General features: G+C 45.9%; 1 protein-coding gene across 1 annotated transcript in view; it reads left to right on the plus strand.

Moving 5' to 3' along the window:
- CPEB3 (cytoplasmic polyadenylation element binding protein 3) overlaps positions 1 to 19,281 on the plus strand; it is a 1,233,156-nt gene that overhangs the window by 35,856 nt on the left and 1,178,019 nt on the right. The window contains exon 2 of the mRNA XM_086922496.1: positions 11,234 to 11,472. The gene's annotated coding sequence lies outside the window, so the exon portion shown is untranslated. The remainder of the gene's footprint in view (positions 1 to 11,233; positions 11,473 to 19,281) is intronic.

A 19,281-nucleotide genomic window follows, 5' to 3' on the forward strand; every position in this document is an offset into this window, starting at 1 on the left:
GGTTAGTAGGAATTTTGACAGCAATGACAAGGGCGATGGGTGGTGCAAGCTGCAGTGGCCTCCTGGTCAGGGGCCTGGCACTTATTATTTTAAAAATTAGGCACTGCTTTTAAGAACCTCGAAAATTGTACTACTTGTACTCAAGGCATTACATTAAACACTACAAGTGGGCTGCAGCATTCAATGCACCACCCACCAAGGTATCACTGTAAAACCTGTTTCCAGGCCTGCCTCTGCAACCTGAGTGTGCAGTTTTAAACTACCATTTCAACGTGTAAAAATCGCTTTTTTACTGTCCTAGACCTTCCTTTTTAATATCTTTGTCACCCCTGGCGTAAGCCTTATTGCCCAATAAGGCATGGTATTTGAAAGCACCACATGTAGAAATTAATATTTTACATGTTCTAGCAGTAAAAAACTACCCAAACCATTTTTCACTGTGGTTGGCTCTCCCATAGGCTATCACTGGTTTACATTATTATCTCAATGAGTGCTAAATTCAGTATGGGGACAGCTAGAAAATACTTCAAGGATTCATTTTAAATAGCAATTTAAAATATAATTTAATTATAAGGTCGGAATTTATATTTGTATTTTAGAAAATACACTTTTAGAAAGTTATCTGCATGAAACCAAAAGGCTTTCCTGCCAGTTTTCATCTCAAACGTTCTAAACTCAATTCGCTGGTTCTACTTATTGTTGTTTTGGTGTCATTTTATTAATTAAAATATTCTCTACAGTTCTAAATTGGTTTGGAATTTTGTCTTGTGTGGCGTGCAACGTGTATTTAGTGACTGTTGCAATTCACCCGGACAAGGATTGGAAATATTGTTTGAGGTGGGTTCTCACACCACCCCATCAACTAAAACTCCAATTTCTTATAATATATATCACCCAAGCCAGTTCAAATTTGACTTACTGTAAGCATTTGGCAAGGAGCTGCAAAATATGTCCATCAACATCAGAAAGATATTCCTCCAAGACTAGAGGAGCATTTCCATTTTTGAAAATAGCAGACCAGAACTTTTGATTGGCTCTGGCAGCATGCTGTGGTCCCAGAATTGTATACGTATTTTTCTCCCTCAGCCCATGTGGGTTTCATGTTCATCAAAATGCTTTACACGCTCCCATGTCAACGAAGACATCCAGGTGCTGTGTTACAGCTAGTGCCCTGCAGGCACAAGGGTCTTGTGGGCCTGCTTTTTGTGCTGCGAGGGCACTATGGTATTCCAGAAGAGCCACAGATGCTAATGAATTCCCTTCTGTAGTACTGAAAGCATTGGCACACATGTAGTTCCTGCGCTATCTTTAGAGGGCATTTCCTCATTTGTTTTTCACTGTACCCACCTTCAGGGCAACCTCTGGCCCCTCTTTAAAGTGCAGACAAACACAAAGCAGCTTTGAAGCTATCTATTTCATTGAATGTGCTGCTTCTAGGGCACAACGAATTTACATCTGACCTAAAGGCAGCTCATGCATCAATAAAGGACGCATTGTCCCTGTTTGCACCGGCGCACCTGTTTAAAGGTGCACTGTGATGTAAATAATGACAGTGAGCCTATCTATAATACTGGTCCTGGAGTGAAACCTCTGTTTTATTGCCATTCTCCCGCCTGTCTGGGAATGTCAATGTACTCCTCGATAGTGGATGGGGGAAATTAAAAGTAATAATTAGTGCAAACTAATATCCCATTGTAGATCAGTGTGATACACCGGAAGAATTCCCCTCCAGTTTTTTCCTTTCTAATTACCACTCTGTGTCCCCATTATTTTTTTAGGGTGTGACTACAAGCCCCTCTACCCCTGCAGATCAAGAAGCAAAATTCTGCCTAAACTAAAGTTTGTGTCACTAATATGATGACAATTAAGTGTTATATGTTGTATGTCTATGTTGTATGTCACGTGGTGCCTCTACACAAGTTCTTTTCGTTATGTATTTAACCACTTATTTATTACTAGGCGTTGCAATTGTTAGTTTCTTACCACGTTGGATGTTCGCACTAATTATTACTTTTAATTACACCCACCCACTATAGAGGAGTACATTGATTAAGTTAAGACGCTGCATGTTTCAAGGACCTACCAGCCTGGCTGGGAGGCGGGTGCGTTTTTAATTCTTTCTTTACTTTATTTCCTCAGATACTGCATGTCAGTGATCAACCGTATGTATTACGTGTTGGGTGTATACACAGTAGGTGTGCACCTCATTAATGCCTAATTATAGGTTTGCTTAGGAGTGGCACGCACAGGGCTGGTTCTCTTGTGGTCCTGCAGAAGAGCCTTGAGGGGACAGTTCGAAACATGTCGACCCAATACTAGGGACTCTATAATCATTATAGTTAGACATTCCCTATTATTAACCCCTGATTTTAGTCATATCAACTAGGGGTAGGAATAAAATATTAGCCCACTAATTAGGTAATTTTAAGTTATTGTTTTCCACTCCACTTTCACTGCACTCCACATTTTCCACAACTTACTGCTCCCACGTAGTTCAGCAAGTCGCATCACGCCTCAATCCACAGCGGATTGAGTGGAGCCCAATGATGAAGAATACCACCTAGGGGACACCCTGGTGGGTGAGGGGACTCTTGAAAAGATTTTTTCTTTCTGGAAAGAGGATTTTCATACATGTTCAGTGAAAACCCTGTTCTTCCCCACGGTTAGGTTTTTATTCTGGTTTTACAGATTTTGTGAAACTTCATTTAGTTAGGAGGGTAAACCTAACATCAACCTCTAACTCCCTCCATCTTTTGCTTTACCTTAGAGTAATGCCCAGCCATCAGACTTGATCCGGAAACATTTCAAGCAGTACCTCTGTGCACCGGTAGGTGAAGTCAACCTCTATCTCCCTCCACTTTTGATTTACCTTAGACTAATGCCCAGGCATCAGACTGGCTCCGGAAACATTTCATGCAGTACCACTGAGCACCAGTAGGTGAAGTTGTTCGGCTCTGCATCAGTGGCGTGCGTAGTGCCTATATATGCGCCACCCCAGTAGGCTAAAATCAGTTACTTTTTACGACCTTTTCACGCCAGAAACGCAGACCTACCACGTTTTTTGATTCACCAGTGTGCCGACACTAAGGACCTGATAAGCATTACCCTATAAGGAGAAATCCGTTTGCAGAGTGGAAGGATGAGAGGGTCGGTAACAAATTTGCAGCTAGAGTATCCACTAGATTAGGTGTTACCGTTAATCTGCTATAGACTTCTAGTCACAGTTTCCTTCCTTGCGGGGAGTTGGGTCTAAAACAAATTAGACCAAAATGTTCTGTAGGACCAAGTGGCCAAAGTGCCCATCACAACAGGCCTGAATGTCCACGCAATAGTGCTTAATAAATGTGTGCAGAGACGCTCACATTGCAGCCTTGCAGATGTCTATGGCCGGGACTCCACTAGGTAATGGAGTGGTTCCAGCCTTGGCTCTGGTGGAATGAGCTTGCAAGCCCTCATATGATTGCTTCTTGGTCAATGTGTAGCAGATTTTAATGCAGAGCACAATCCATTGTGATCTGGCCCTTCTATGAATGGACTTTGCTTTCTTCGCACCAACTTACCAAACAAAGAGTTGGTTACTGCCCAGAGCTCTCTGGTGCGATCAATATAGAGCGATAATGCTCTTTTCGGGTCCAGGTGGTGGAGTCTCTCTTCTTCTTTGGAAGGGTGAGGAGGAGCAAAGAAGGTAGGAAAGGTTATGGTCTGGCTTACATGAAAAGGTGTTGCCACTTTCAGGAGAAAGGAGGCACAAGTTCTCAACACCAGTTAGTTGGGGTAGAATTTTGTGTAAGAAGGGTGCTCAGAAAGTGCTTGCAGTTCACTAACCCTAATGGCCATGAGAAAAGCCTTTTTGATGGTCAATAAACACAGAGGGTAATTGTGTAAGGGTTTGAAAGGTGCACACATCAGGAAAGTGAGAACCAGGTTCAGGTTCGATTGGGGCATGATGAAAGGGTCTTAGAGGAAACATGTGTTAGAGTCCTTTTAGAAAACAAGTCACATAAGGCGACTTGAACAGAGAGGGCTGATCCGGCAACCACAAGAAAGTTGATTTGGCTGAAAGATATCCTTTACCATCGGCGAAGGCGCGCCTAAAGCAAGCCTGTCTGCGCCCGACCGGACCCCTGCTCCCTCTAAGAAAGACCCACGGAGCCCCCTGTGCTACTCAAGAGTCCCCTATAGAGCTTGCCACCCATGCTTCATGTAAAGAAACCTCATGCGTGGAAGCATCATCAGGGCATACAGAAGGGCCTTTCTCCTGTAGGCTGTGCAAATGGTGCAGCCTAGTCCAGCCCGATCAGTCACAGAAAGAAGCGGATGATCAAATGAGACTCAACTGTATGTACTTTAACTCTAGATAAGTGCCCAAACATTCTCTCGAGATCTTGGACACCATCAAGTAGGCAGATCCAGACCTGGTTTTTGTTACGAAACCTGGCTGGGTGATAACAACTCCCCGGACATTGCAAACACCATACCCCCTATGAAATACTAAGGCATGACAGGCAAGGGCGGAAGGGTGGGGACTAGATATATCCTGTTTAAAGATTACCTTAATTGCCTCCCCATCACGGTAGCTCAGCTGGGAGAGTATGAACTACTGCCATTTGCAATATCTAAAGGGAATCATACTTTATTTGGAGGGGCTTTTATTTATAACCCCCTGGATATCAGCTACTTCTAGCCTGCAAAAGATACAGAAATTACTTGGTCATCGGAGACTTCAACGTGCATTTTGAAAAAACCAACAACACAGTGATAACCCCTTTAGAGAATGACATGCTTATCCTTCAACTTAAACAATGGATTAAGGGTCCCACACATAATGCAGGACACACATTGGATCTATTGTTTTCCAACATAGAATCCACCTTAGTTAAGGAGATCAAACCAGTCACATGGACTGACCATTCATTAATTGGCTTCTCATTCTCCCCATCCGCGATATCAGCAAGAGCCACCAAACCCACACTTGGGACCTATAGAGCCTGGAAATTAGTCACGCCTGACTCATTTCATTTCCACTTCGCTTCTAACGATCTAGCAACACTGGGAACACTACCCACTAAAAATGGTGCAGTAAACCTTGAAACAAAGATCACTAAGACGCTTGACCAATGCGCACCAAAATTCAAATCTAAATCTAGAAACACGGTATCCTAAAAGTGGTATACAGTAGAACTTAAAGCACTGAAAAAAAGTGCAAAACAATGGAAAACAACTGTCGATTGTCCAGAACGGACCTGGATAAATCGGCGTATAGAGCAGAACTTAGGAGCCACACCCATGCGATCGAAAAGGCACAAAGGGCATACTTTGCACAATGAATAAACAAAAATAAACTCAGCAAAGGAGCTATACAAAATAGTGCGCAAACTATGCAAACCGACTTGTATGTCCCAAACTTTGCATCCTTCAGCAGAAAGTTGTGAAAAAATCAGCTAATTTTTTATGGACAAAATAGGCACAATCTACTCGTCATTTAACACCATCACCCCAGTGAACTTCATCAACTGGGAAAGCAGGGACCTTCACCCTCGCACATCTAGGCAGCTTTGTCCTTTTCACAAAAATAGAGGTGGCTAAGGCAATGGGGGAAGTCAAATCGGGGTCCCTTCTCGACCCATACCCACATTTTATTTTTTCACAAATCATACCTACCCTGTGCCCCCATATCACACAGCTGTTTAAACAATCTCTAGAGACAGCAGTCTTCCCAGAGATTTGGAAACAAGCCATAGTGACCCCCTTATTGAAAAAGATAGGTTCAGATATAAATAACCCAGCCAACTATAGGCCAATCTCCGAGCTCCCCTATCTCTCCAAGGTACTGGAAAACTAGTCAATAGACAACTATCTAACTATTTAAAATCTAACGAGTTGCTGGACCCCTCACAAACGGGTTTCCGGGCTACAAATAGCACAAAGGCAACTCTCTTGGCTGTCCTAGATAACATAAGATCATTGTTGGACCAGGGAGAGGCAGCAGCCCTGATCCTGCTAGACCTGTTGGCAGCTTTCGACACAATCTTTCCCACCAAATATTATTGGAAAATTTGCACGAAAAAGGGATACAAGCAAAAGCCCTTCAATGGCTCAGTTAATTTCTGTGTAACAGAACTCAAACTGTTCAACTAGGTGCCTTTTCATCTACCCCAAAAAACCTCAGCTGCGGCGTCCCCCATGGAGCATCCCTGAGCTCCACTCTATTTAATGCCTATGTATCATCTTTGGCAAAAATTGGTAGGAAATGGGGCATTGGGATTTGCTCCTATGCTGATGATATGCAATTGACAATATTCATCGGAAACAGGCGTGATGACACCAGAGCCAACCTCCACAACTGTCTCACTGAAATGGTAACTTGGATGTCAATGCACTGCCTAAATCTCAACGCCGAGAAATATGAAATCCTGCTTCTCGGCGGAGCCAACGACATCTGGGATGCGTCATGATGGCCCCACTCTCTGGGCGTGGCCCCAGCACCAAAGCATTGTGTAAAAAATGTGGGCATCACCATTGATAACACCCTATCAATGTAGGACCACGTGCGGATCCTGTGTGGCAGAAGTTTCACCACACTGAAGCTATTAAAAAGGCTTTTCCCCTGGATTCCAATGGAAAGCAGGAGGATGGTCACACAAGCCCTGCTTGTAAGTAGGCTGGACTATGGAAATGCACTTTTTGTTGGCATGCCAGAATACCTTTTCAAACGTCTGCAAGTGATACAGAATGCAGCGGCCAAACTAGTGTACAACCAGGAAAGATACAGCTCTGTGGCGGAATGCCTGAGGCAACTTTACTGGCTGCCCATGCGCCAAAGAGCAAGATTTAAACTCTTAGGACATGCGCACAGGCACTCCACCGTACTGGCCCCAAGATTCTTCAGATTAGAATCAAATTCTACGTCCCTCCTAGGTGCTTAAGGTCACGATCCTTAGCGTTAGCAGACTAAAAGAATCAATAGGAGCAGGGCAGGTGGATGCTCCTTTTCGCACCTTGCCGCATTACATTGGAACGAGCTTCCTCTGGAACTACGGCTAACTGAAGAGTATATGACATTTAGGAAGAAACCTAAAATGTATCTATTTCCTTAGAACTGCTGACATTGACCTCAATTAGACCAACTCAACTGACCACCCCCTACATTAGCGCTGTGATATCCCATTGGAATGAATGTCGTGCTTTATAAATAAATAAATAAATAAATAAGTGCCTAGAGCAAAACCTTGCTGGGGCAAAGCGATAACAATGAAACCTGGTACAAGGGTACAGAAAGGGGATCAACGTCTGGGGAAGCACACAAAGCCAGACATTTGTCCCAACAGTAGGCGTATATTGTTTTGGTCAAGGAATCCTTGCTGCCAAAATGACATCACAGACTTCAGGAGAAAGGTCCAAATCTGTCAACTGCAAAATCTGCCAACTGCTGCTGCATAATCTCCAAGCATGAAGGTGGAAAGTGCACAATTTCGGGTGTAGAACCCTGCCCTGCTGCTGCAACAGTAGATCCTCCCAAAGAGGCAGCTTGATCGAAGGACCAAGGCTTATGCTCAGGAGCGTCCAATCCAGAGGCACAGAAGTGGTATAAACAGAAAGATGTACAGGAGACCTGAGCGACACTTGAGACAAAAAGCTTCTTGGAGTGAGAATCGCCTTAGAAACTTAATCAGCACTCAGACATGCTGATATTGCACATTCTCTGCAGTGGCAAATAGATCTATCAAGGTTGGCCCCAATCCATGAAGCTCTTACACCACCTCAAGATGAAGATGCCATTTGTGAACTGCTAGGCGTTGACAGCTGAGTTTGTTCACTCTGGCGTTCAGAGAGCCCACCAGATGTTGAACCACTTGGGAAATGCCCTGATGTTCCAGCTATGTTCAGAGATGGAAGGCTTCTTGACACAGGGTCTACAACTCCACCCCACATATTTGTTGCAATATCACATGGTGGTGGTCTTGTCCCTGAACACCTGAACAAGCCTTCACTTGATAGAATGAAGAAAGGCTTTCAGTGCCAGTTGGATCGTTCTTAGCTCCAGCAAGTTGATCTGTAGCTGAGACTCCGCCGAAGACCAGAGTTCACGGATCTCTTCTTCTCCCAGATGGCCGCCCCAGCCCAGGAGTGATACATCTGTCACTACAGTTAGCTCTGGTTCGGAAAAGGGGTCTGTCGCTGACCCAATTGCAGTTCGTCAGCCACCACTGCAGGCCTTTTACAGTTGTCTCCGAGATCTGGACTAGGTTGAAGAGAGTGCCCTGAAGCTGTGCCCACTGGGACTTCAGGTCCCTCTGCAGAGCCTGCATATGCCAACAAGCATGTGTCATTTACAGGATGCAGGAGGCCATGAGGCTCAATAGCCTCATAGTCAATCTCACTGAAATCCAGGATAGAGGCTGAAACATTGGAATCATAGCCCTTATATCCTGGACTCGCTGTTCCGGAGGATAGGCCCGAAACTGCAATGTATCCAGAACAGCTCGGATGAAAGGGAGCGTTTGAGAGGGGTAGTTGAGTGTGATTTCTGCACTTTTAAAGTGAACCCCAGCGAATGCAGCAGGTCTGTCATAGTCTGGAAATGGGAGGCGGCTAGTATGAGCAATCCCATCTTCAACAGCCAGTCGTTAAGCTAGGAGAAGACTAGAACCCTTACCTCCGTATATGTGCTGTAACCACCACAATCACCTAGGTGAACACCAAGGGGCACCAGTCAGGCCAAAGGAAGGCATAGCGAGCTGATAATGCTTGTGGCCGACAGAAGACTATGCCCACATGACAGGGACATGTGATAAAATTGCATTGTACTGGAGAGAAGTTTTCAATAAGATTGCCCTTATGATACACACTTACATCAAACCTACCCCTATACTGGCTTTTTTGGCTATATACAGGACATAGCAATGTGGACGGACCCACTGAGGAAATGTGTGATAATCACTGCTGTGGTAAGCACATGGAACCATTAGGTTTGCTTAAAAGACCCCTCACACACCAACCTGGTTGGTGTCATGCTTCATCATTGGGGTCCAAACCGGGTGGCCGAATGCCCCCCGGTTGTGCCACATCGCTGGTTACAGCGGAGCTGTTGTGGTGTGATTTGTGTGGAGTGTTGTGAATTAAAAATATCTGATAATTCTTGCCTGTTTTATTTATGGCGGCCCAGGATATTATTTATGGCGGCCCAGGATGTAGTGCAACTACTAGAGGGGGTATTAATGCTCCTAGTTGACTGGTAACATGGTCTACATGTTTCAGCCAGAAAAGGTAGGTAAAGTGGGCTTTCTTCAGGACCGGGTGGGTGAAAAAACATGAGTGGCAATGTGGAATCGCCACGTGAAATAGTGAAGTGCCTGCACGCGCTAAGGTGTGTGGCAGTAGTGTTGGCGTACTCACAGACACTTTGTCAATAAAAACACTAGATTTAAGTGCTAGGCAGAGATTCGAGGCTCGGGAGGGGTATCATCTGTAGTCCCAATTTGGTGTACATTAGTATCCCGTCAGTAACCTGATGTGGTCTCCTGTAGTCCCAAGATACTCATCTACACCAAATTGGGACTACAGATGATACCCCTCCGGTGGTGGATGTGGTGGTGGTGGACGTGGTTGTGGTGGTGGACATGGTGGTGGTGGTGATGGACGTGGTGGTGGTGGTGGACATGGTGGTGGTGGACATTGTGGTGGTGGTGGAGGATGTGGGGGTGGTGGTGGACATGGTGGACGTGGTGGTGGTGGACCAATATTGGGTAGGAGGGTGCTGGCAGAATGCAGAAGGAGAGGAGGATCTGGAAGGGGGCACATGGGAGAACAGAAAGAGGCCGAATATTAGAAACAAACAAGCGCTGAAGAAAAGAAAAGGGCATGGCTGCCATTGGTCACTATTCGGCTTCACAAGTGCAGTGTTGTGCTGGTTAAATAAACCTTAAAAAGCATTGACGTAAGAGAGGCAGTGATGGGTGGAAGTGCTTCACAACGTAAACAAGCGGTCTTCACTTTTCAAGCACTCATGCTTGTGGCGGCATTCACCTTGCTAGAACGAGCAGCGGCCATATGTTTGTATGTTTGTAATTAATTTGACCACGCTGCTGCTCGCTTCCGCAAGGTGGATGCCGCCACAAGCACCAGGGCTTGAAAAGTGAAGACCGATGGCTAAAGGCCCTCCTAGAGCAACACATGTACGCTGCCTAGGCGAGACCTAAAAACGTCTCGGACAGAGCTTGTCAATTGCTGGTTTCAGCGGGGAGCCCGGCTCCATGCAGGGTGCGTCAAAGCCTATTCTCGGCTCCACTTAATGCTTGACTTCAACAGCGCTTAGTCAGGAAAAAAGGCTTTATCTGAAAACAAACTCAACAAAACTCGAAGGCCCGCTGGCAGTCGAGTGCTAAAGGAATGAAAGGGCGAACCGCCTGCTTGCTCCTTCTTAGAGGATTACATTTCAGAAAGTATAATAATTATCAAGCACTGGTTACTTCCTGGGCTGTGCTTTCATACCAGCATTGCAGGTCATTCAAATAATGGTCCTGCAATATTGTTCCCAGGTTTTTTGGGATTTGTAGTTTTCACTGCCATATCACAGCTTCCACCAGTCATACCATAAACACAAGAAAGGTGTGAGAAAGAGTGTGTGATTGGTGTTATGTCCTGCGCTTTTGCATACCACCATGACAAAAAAATTCAGGGGATATTCATATAATGTGTTCAGTAGAGCACAAGTCTCCTTGAATCTCCTCTTCAGCATTTGCTTTCTGCGCAGAGGAAGGTGATTAGTGAAAGACTTCACTTTTATAGATGTTTTTACTCAGGAGCATTCCATGTGACTAGGACTTCAGGAACCAGGAAATAAGTTCATTTAATTTCTTTCTTTTGTGAGTTACGAATTGACTGGTACCATGGTCTACTTTCTGGCACTATAGGATATAGTGCGTTTTCTACTACCTCAATTTGGATTTCTAAAATTCTGTGGCATTGTTCATTGTGTGAGAGGAATGCCCTCTTGACTATTTTTTATTTTATTTTCACACAAGAGCCAGCCATTGGTGTATCCTTTCTGCTTTTGACACCCCTGAGGTCATGAATGACAGCAAAGCTTTATTTGCATGTTTGGATTACTCTTCCTTCCTTATTCTTAAGTGTGTGAAGTGAAAAGTATGAATATAGAATAACAAATCTTTTAATTGTTTTGTGAGAACCTGTTTTTCTTTATCAGTGTTTTTGATCTTTTCCTATCCTACAGGGCACGAAAACATCAGGGGCTCGTGCAAGGACACGCTTTCCTACACTAGAGAGAAAGCTGCGGATGAGGCCTTCCAGTTTTTTTCGGCAGCTTTTTCTTCTTTTATCCCATTCCCCTCCCCCACCCCCCCCTGAGTGGTGCCTTTTCAGGATAGTTTTCCTATGTGCTCTCGAGAGGTATCACGAAGGGTAATTGAAGAACAAGCTTTGCTCATCGTCCCCGCTGGGTACAGACTCAAGGTTAGTGGTATTCCATCTGACTACCAGACAGATCTGACAATTGTGCTCTCAAATTAATTGTTAAGCTCCAAATTTGATTCAGATTTTGTTGGTGGGATGACCCAAACCTAAGTGGAAAGATTTTGGAATGTCTTGCAATGCTTACTGATTCCAGTAATGGACTAGAAATAAACATTTTCCAGGGATGCTCATAGTTCACAGTCTAGCTCTGCAGTAATATGTATAAATATGCCACACTCCATGATGAATTAAGTGTGATCAATTTGGCCCTGATGAAGCCCTGGTGAGGGTGAACCGCATTGGCTGCGCTTTTTTCCCAACTTCACATAATAAAGAAGCACACATCTTCAACACTGAAGGCGCAACAAAAACTGTTTCTTTTACTGTCTTGATGATATTGTTGCCTCTCTATATATGAGTTGTTTATCGTATGGTATGGTCTATGAGTAGCGGACCATTGAGGTGGGCAACATTATCAAATATTATTTGATCGTATTTTTGTGTGACGAATTGGGCAGTGCAGCTTTAGTTCCCTTGACTGTTTGATGTCATTTGATTTATGCCAGGAGGCTCTTTTCGCCTGCTTTCCCATGTCACATTCCATCTACCAAAATAAACAGAAAAGAGAGCCAATGATATTTATAATACGCAAATCCGTCCTGTAATATATTGACATTATGGGTCCAATTCACAAATCCAAAATGATATCCAAAAATGTATGCCTCTCATTTATCCACCAAAGTTTACATAGCATGTATTACCTTTTAACTGTACATTACAGCACCTATGCAGTAGTAAACCCCATGCAAGGAGTATGGAGTAGGTGGATGACCTATGACCAGCCTAGAGAGTTTGTGAATACCTACCTAGTTGAACGTTGGTGAGCATTCTCTTACTCCTTTCTGACCCTTTACTACCTTGAAATTGTTCAAGATATGCTTGAACAAAGTGCTAGAGTAAATCCTCTTTCAAGGTGGAAAGAAGAACGGAACACCTTAAAATTGTGTGGGGCACTGGGGTCGGGGTTTCTCCACACGAAAAATACTTTCCCTATTGCGAAAAAGGTTCAACTGTAAAGTGACCTTTCCCAGTGAAAAAAGATTCTGTTTGTACTGTCTGCATTTTGAAAATAATAGGAAACAAATTTATTGCATGCCCAAAATGTCACATATCATTGCTAGTAATATGCCCGGAAACGAGTGGTGCCGCTTTCCCAGCATACTGCTGGCACTATTTATGCATTATAAAAAGTAGTAAATTGGCACCTATTCAAGAAGGACTTCTGAAGTAAAGTAGTTAAGATTTACTACTTTTTTGGTAATCCAGTCGCTGTGTATATATTTAATTTTCTGATGGAAAAAATGTACAAGTTTAATCCTTTTCTCTTGGTTAAATGAGGACAACTTCAACTGGATCAAGAACTGCACCGACATACTTGCACCAATCAAACTCAACAAACAGAGAAAATCCAACAAGCAAGCCATCTGGTACAGAGAGAACCTTCGGTTCACCAAAAAAACTGCACACAGCTAGAGAGAAAGTGGGGAGCCAAATACGAAGCCTCCAACAGAACCACCTTCAAAGCTGCACTTGGACGATACGACCAGCAACTAAGACACATCAAGAAATGAGCAGAAGCTGAACGCATTGAAGGTAATTCCAGCATCAGCAAAGAAATATTCATCAAACGTTTCACCGCACCAACGGCCTCTATCAATAGCATCACTCCCCTCAAGAACTGCGGGACAACCTATCCAACTTCTTCAACAGGAAAATTGTGACCATCTACATCAACCAGACCACAGAAAACTCATTGGCATTCACCAATTAAGACTACCACTTGACCGTATGGAAGTGAAGAAACCACCACAACCATAAAGAGCGTCCACTTTGGGGCCCCAACGAACCCATGCCCCCACCACATCTATATGTTTGGCACATCATCAATCAGCACAGCACTGATCCACATTCTGATCACCTCTGCACCTTCCCAGAAGCTTGGAAGCACACAGAGGTCAACTGTCAATTACTCCTCAAAAAATCAGGAAACCATCAGCTATCCTAAACCAACTGGCCAACTTCCGTCCTATTTCCCTACTTCCCTACCCAGCAAAACTGATTGAAAAGACTATCAAAAATCAATTCACAAGCTGCCTTGAGATTCACGACCTACTGGACAACACACAATCAGGCTTTAGAAAGAACAACAGAATAGAAATGGCACTCATCAAAGCCACTAACGATATCAGGACAATCCTAGGCAGAGGAAAAAAAGCGGCCCTCATCCTGCTCAACCACTCCGCGGCATTCAACAGTTTCCCACAACACAATTTTCAGGAGGCTTCACAAGATTGGTATTTAAGGACCATCTCTTAGCTGGTTCTGCTTCTTCCTCATGGGAAGATCCCAAAGAGTCAGACTACCAACTTTCACGTCTGAAGTCAAGAATCTAATATGTGGATTCCCACAGGGATTATCTCGCAGCCTGACCCTGTTCAACATCTAAATGCGACTGCTCGCCAACTGTATCAGATGTCAAGGCTACACCATCATCTTCTACACAAACAACACCTAACTCATTCTTTCCCTGACAGACAAGACACCCACTGTGAGAAGGTGGCCTGATATGCAGTGCTCACTATTCTAGTGAACACTATGTATCAGTCCAGCAACCCTTATTGATGATTGGTTGTAAGTCAACCTTATAGACCAGCTATCCTAGTAGCGTGGATACGAGCCGTCTAAGGCTAAAGACTCGAGAGGGCGTGTTAAGCCAGCTGTTATACCCCTTGAACACCAAGTGAAAGGACACCACACAAGTGTTATGAAAATAAACAAGATATTTATTAAGAATCACAACAGCCCTGTACTCTTTATGAGGACAGGGTACTAAGCACAAAACAAAACTCTTACGAAAATACTTAAGTTAGCACAGTATATACAAATGCCTGAGGGGCACGGAAAACCATATACTCTGAAAGTGGAATGCGAAGTTACTAGCAGGTAAGTACAGTACTAATAGGCTTTGGAATCGCTAGATCTTGACTATAGAATCTTCAGATTACTTCTACGAGACCCAGGGGACTCGGGTGCAGAGTGTGCACTCTCACGCGTGATGCGGGACAAAGTCTATGGTAGCTAGTAATGACAAAGTTAGTGTTCTCGGGCGAACCCGACCTGGTAGGAGGAAAACGAAAGTGGATTCTGACCCTTGGATAGTGAGGCTATGCTGGGGCACCGAAATGCCGAGTTTACCTAGCCCAGGGGCTGCAGCTGCATAGGTCTCAAAAGACGTCGGGAATCCTCGTAGACGGACCAGGAGCCTGGAAGAAAGAAGTTGCTGGCAGGCGACCAGTGAAGAAAGTTCAATGGATCCAAGCCTGGATCGAAGGAAGATGACACCTGAAAGCAGAGGGGACCAAGTTCGTGACTACTAGCCAGTAGTCAGGTGGCACCAGGAGGGCACCGGATGGTAGTCACCTCGACTAGGTGAGTGGGTGACGCTGTGCTCGCAGATCTCACGGACCAGGAGGCGTTGTCGGCAACCAGGATGGAGGAGCGAGCTGTCCCACGAAGATTGAAGCTGTCGGCGTCGCTGGACCCAGGATTGGGCAACAAAGCCTTGGCAAATTCAAGCCCACGCGGTGGACTCAAAATGGCGTCTGGAGTGGACCAGGAGGGTCCGGGGTGCCTCTCTTGAAGAAGGAAGCAAGGGCCAGTCTGGAGCAACCAGACCAGCAGCAGTGATGTCGTCGGGCGTCGTGAAGAAGGCCACAAGCCAGCCGGCTAGTAGCCACACAGCGTGGTGAGCACACAAAAGCAGAAGGGCCCCACGCAGATCGTGGAGATGCTGGAGGGCTGATCTTCAGTGCTGGAGCTGCTCAGGGTTGGGGCTTCTCGGACCCCAAAGCACTCACCAGTGGAGCACACGGTGGGCTTGTTGCAAAGAAGTCGTGCAGTCTTGGCGATCGTCGGTCCCTCGAGGTCTCGTCGCACTCACAGTTCTCAGCTTTGCTGTAGAGGTGAGTAGAGGTCAGAGGTGCCAGGGAAGCCGGGTCTCGTCGAGCTGGGTCGTCGGATTCGTGAAGAAGGACTTGCAGCAGACCGCAGTGTTCTTAGGATGGTGCCCGCTTGACGCAGGGTGACTACTCCTTAGCCACAAGGGAGAATCTTGAAGAAGGAAATCTTGATGCCTTTCGCAGAAAGTCGGGTCTTGATTCCAAAGATGATCTAATTTTAACAGGGGGCCCGCTCCCATCTTTATACTAAAAAAGGGGGCTGACCCGGTGACTAGGTCCTGCCTATGGGTGGGACTAGGAGGGGGGTGGTTACACCCCTCTGCCATGCCGGACTTTCCCCAGGCCAGGGGCTGGTGTGCCCCTGGAACTGGTTCAGACCGGCCTATGCGTAGTGAGCACCGGGGTGCCACTCAGCAGTCACCTTCCTGAAAAGCCCTGCCTACCCAGGATACACAAAACCATGTCTGGGATGGTGCTAGCACCGCCCCGGACAGGAAACCCTTTGTCCAAGCTCTCCTCGCTGGAAGGACTCCCAGCAACAGGAGGTCAGACTCGTGTCTGTGGTGGCAGCATCCATTTTGTGGAGCTGAGGCTTCGTTTAACTTTAACCGGGGTTCACAGTTACATACATGTTGTGTCCCTCTAGAAGGGTGGAATGCTAACCCCGTCGCCAGAATTGGCGAGGGGTTAGTATTCCAATTCGTATGACACCTTACTCGACATGTTTTGATAAAGCAATACCAAAGATAGCATTTAACCGCGAGGATTATAATGCACTTAAGAGTATATGGTATGCGATATCATGGAACAGCTATTAGGACTTGGTTCCGCAAGCTGCAGACAGGCTCAGCTCATGCCAGAGCACCATCTCACACGATTCCAAGCGCTCTGCCTTCAGGATTGTTAAGGCCTGCCATAGGAGTGACTGATAGGAATCTGTGTGTCCATTTTAGGGTTAGATATAGGTATACTATATCTACAGCAAAGGGTGATTACACGACTTTGCCCCAGCTGTCATGCAGCCAGTTGTGTCAAATTTAGGAGGCCAGCCAGGGGTGGCATAATACATGCTGCAGCCCCTGGCAGCCCTGGGTACACCTATGCCCTGAGTTACAGGGTCTGATAAGGTGGCCCAGTACCAATTGGTAAATGCACCTAGGGTACATGTTGTAATTTAGAGAGAGAACAGCCAGGCTGTGGGTCTGATTGGCAGGCCCACAGCCAGAGAAAGTCGTAAACCAGTGAAACAAAAGCACAAAATCTGGGTGATCATAGGATTGCAGACCCTACTCTCCTACATGACCCCCCCCCCCCCCCCCCCCCCCCCAACTTTGGGACAATAAGCTAACCTTGACCAGGTGAGTCTTCTTGTTCTAAGTGGAAATATCTGGAGAGCCCATCGGCATTGCCATGATCAGTACCAGGTCTATGTTCCACTGTAAAGTCCATCCCCTGTAAGGAAATGGACCACCTAAGCAGTTTGGGGTTTTCACCCTTCATCTGATTTAGCCACAAGAGGGGCTTATGGTCGGTCTGAATCTTGAAGTGAGTGCCAAACAAGTATGGCCTCAGCTTCTTCAGGGCCCAAACCACAGCAAAGGCCTCCCTCTCAATAGCTGACCAATTCTTCTCTCTGGGGGTCAGCCTTCTGCTTATAAAAGCAATGGGCTGGTCTTGACCATCAAAATTCAGTTGAGATAGAACAGCTCCCACACCCAACTCAGAGGCATCTGTTTGGACATTGAATGGTTTGAGTAGTCTGGACTCTTAAGGATAGGTGCTGTGCACATGGCCTGCTTTAGGTCATCAAATGCTTTTTGACAGCCTGCTGTCCACTGAACCTTTTTTGGCATTTTCTTACTTGTCAGTTCATTTAATGGAGTCACAATTGATCCATAGTTCCTGACAAACTTTCTGTAGTAACCAGTCAGGCCCAAGAAAGCTCGAACCTGAGTCTGGGTGGTTGGAGGAGCCCAGTCCCTGATTGACTGTATTTTGCTCTCCAGTGGCTGAACCTGGCCTCCACCTACAAGGTGGCCCAGGTATACAACCTGTGTCTGCCCTATCTGGCACTTGGTGGCCTTGATAGTGAGGCCTGCTGCCTGCAGAGCCTCTAACACTTTCCTCAGGTGGACCAGGTGATCCTCCCAGGTGGAGCTACAGACAGCAATATCAGCTAGATATGCTGCACAGAAGTCATCCAGCCCAGTGAGGACTTGATTCACCAACCTTTGGAAGGTGGCAGGTGCATTTTTCAGACCAAAGGGCATTACCACAAATTGATAATGCCCACCAGGGGTTGAAAATGCTGTCTTGGGCTTGGCATCCTCAGCTAACCTGATCTGCCAATACCCAGCTGTCAGGTCAAATGTACTTAAGTAGTTGGCAGAAGCCAATCTATCTATAAGTTCATCTGCCCTTGGTATTGGGTGGGCATCAGTCTTAGTGACTGCATTGAGACCCCTGTAGTCTACGCAGAACCTCATCTCTCTCTTACCATCCTGGGTGTGAGGTTTTGGCACTAGAACTACTGGACTAGCCCAAGGGCTATCTGAGGGTTCAATGACTCCCAACTCCAACATTTTCTGCACTTCAGTTTTTATGCAGTCTCTAACATGATCAGGCTGCCTGTAGATTTTACTCTTGACTGGCAGGCTGTCACCAGTGTCAACCTCATGGGTGCACCAATTGGTCTGACTGGGTGTCAGAGAGAACATATGTCTGAAAGACTGAAGAACCTGTTTACAGTCTTTCTGTTGATGCTCAGAGAGGCTGCCACAAAAGACAACACCATCTACTGACCCATCATCAGGATTCTGAGTGAGCAGGTCTGGGAGAGGGTCACTCTCTTCCTCCTGTCCCTCATCTATGGCCATGAGCAAGCTCATGTCCTTCCTGTCGACATATGCTTTGAGCCTGTTGACATGGAGTACCCTGTGGGGACTCCTGGGAGTTCCAAGGTCCACCAGGTAGGTGACCTCTCCCTTTTGCTCAAGAATCGTGTGGGGCCCAGACCATTTGTCTTTGAGTGCTGCTGGGGCCACTGGCTCCAACACCCACACCTTCTGTCCAGGCTGGTAAACAGTCAGGACAGCCTTTTGGTCATGCCAAGCTTTTTGAAGTTCTTGACTGGCCTTAAGGTTTTCAGATGCCTTCTCCATATACTCAGCCATCCTGGAGCGGAGACCAAGTACATAGTCCACTATGTTGGTTGCAGGCTTTTTGAGAGGTCTCTCCCATCCTTCCTTCACCAAACACAGGGGGCCTCTCACAGGATGCCCATAAAAAAGTTCAAAAGGGCTGTAGCGAACCCCCTTTTGTGGGACCTCTCTGTAAGCAAACAGAAGGCAGGGAATCAGGACATCCCATCTACGCCTGAGCTTTTCAGGTAGTCCATGAATCATCCCTTTTAGGGTCCTGTTGAACCTTTCAACAAGCCCATTGCATTGTGGATGATAGGGTGTAGTGAACTTGTAGTTGACACCACATTCCTTCCACATAGCAGTTAAGTAGCTTGACATGAAGTTTGCACCTCTGTCAGAGACAACCTCCTTAGGGAAGCCCACTCTGGAGAACACTCCAACTAGGGCCCTTGCCACTACAGGTGCTGTAGTGGTCCTAAGTGGAATAGCTTCAGGATACCTGGTGGCATGATCCACTACCACCAGTATAAACTTGTGCCCTGATGCTGTCTGGGGTTCCATTGGACCAACAATGTCAATCCCCACTCTTTCAAAGGGCACCCCCACCACAGGCATTGGTACAAGGGGGGTCTTTGTTGTGCCACCTG

The sequence above is a fragment of the Lissotriton vulgaris genome, chromosome 5 (genome assembly GCF_964263255.1).
Source record: "Lissotriton vulgaris chromosome 5, aLisVul1.2, whole genome shotgun sequence".
Taxonomy (NCBI): domain Eukaryota; kingdom Metazoa; phylum Chordata; class Amphibia; order Caudata; family Salamandridae; genus Lissotriton; species Lissotriton vulgaris.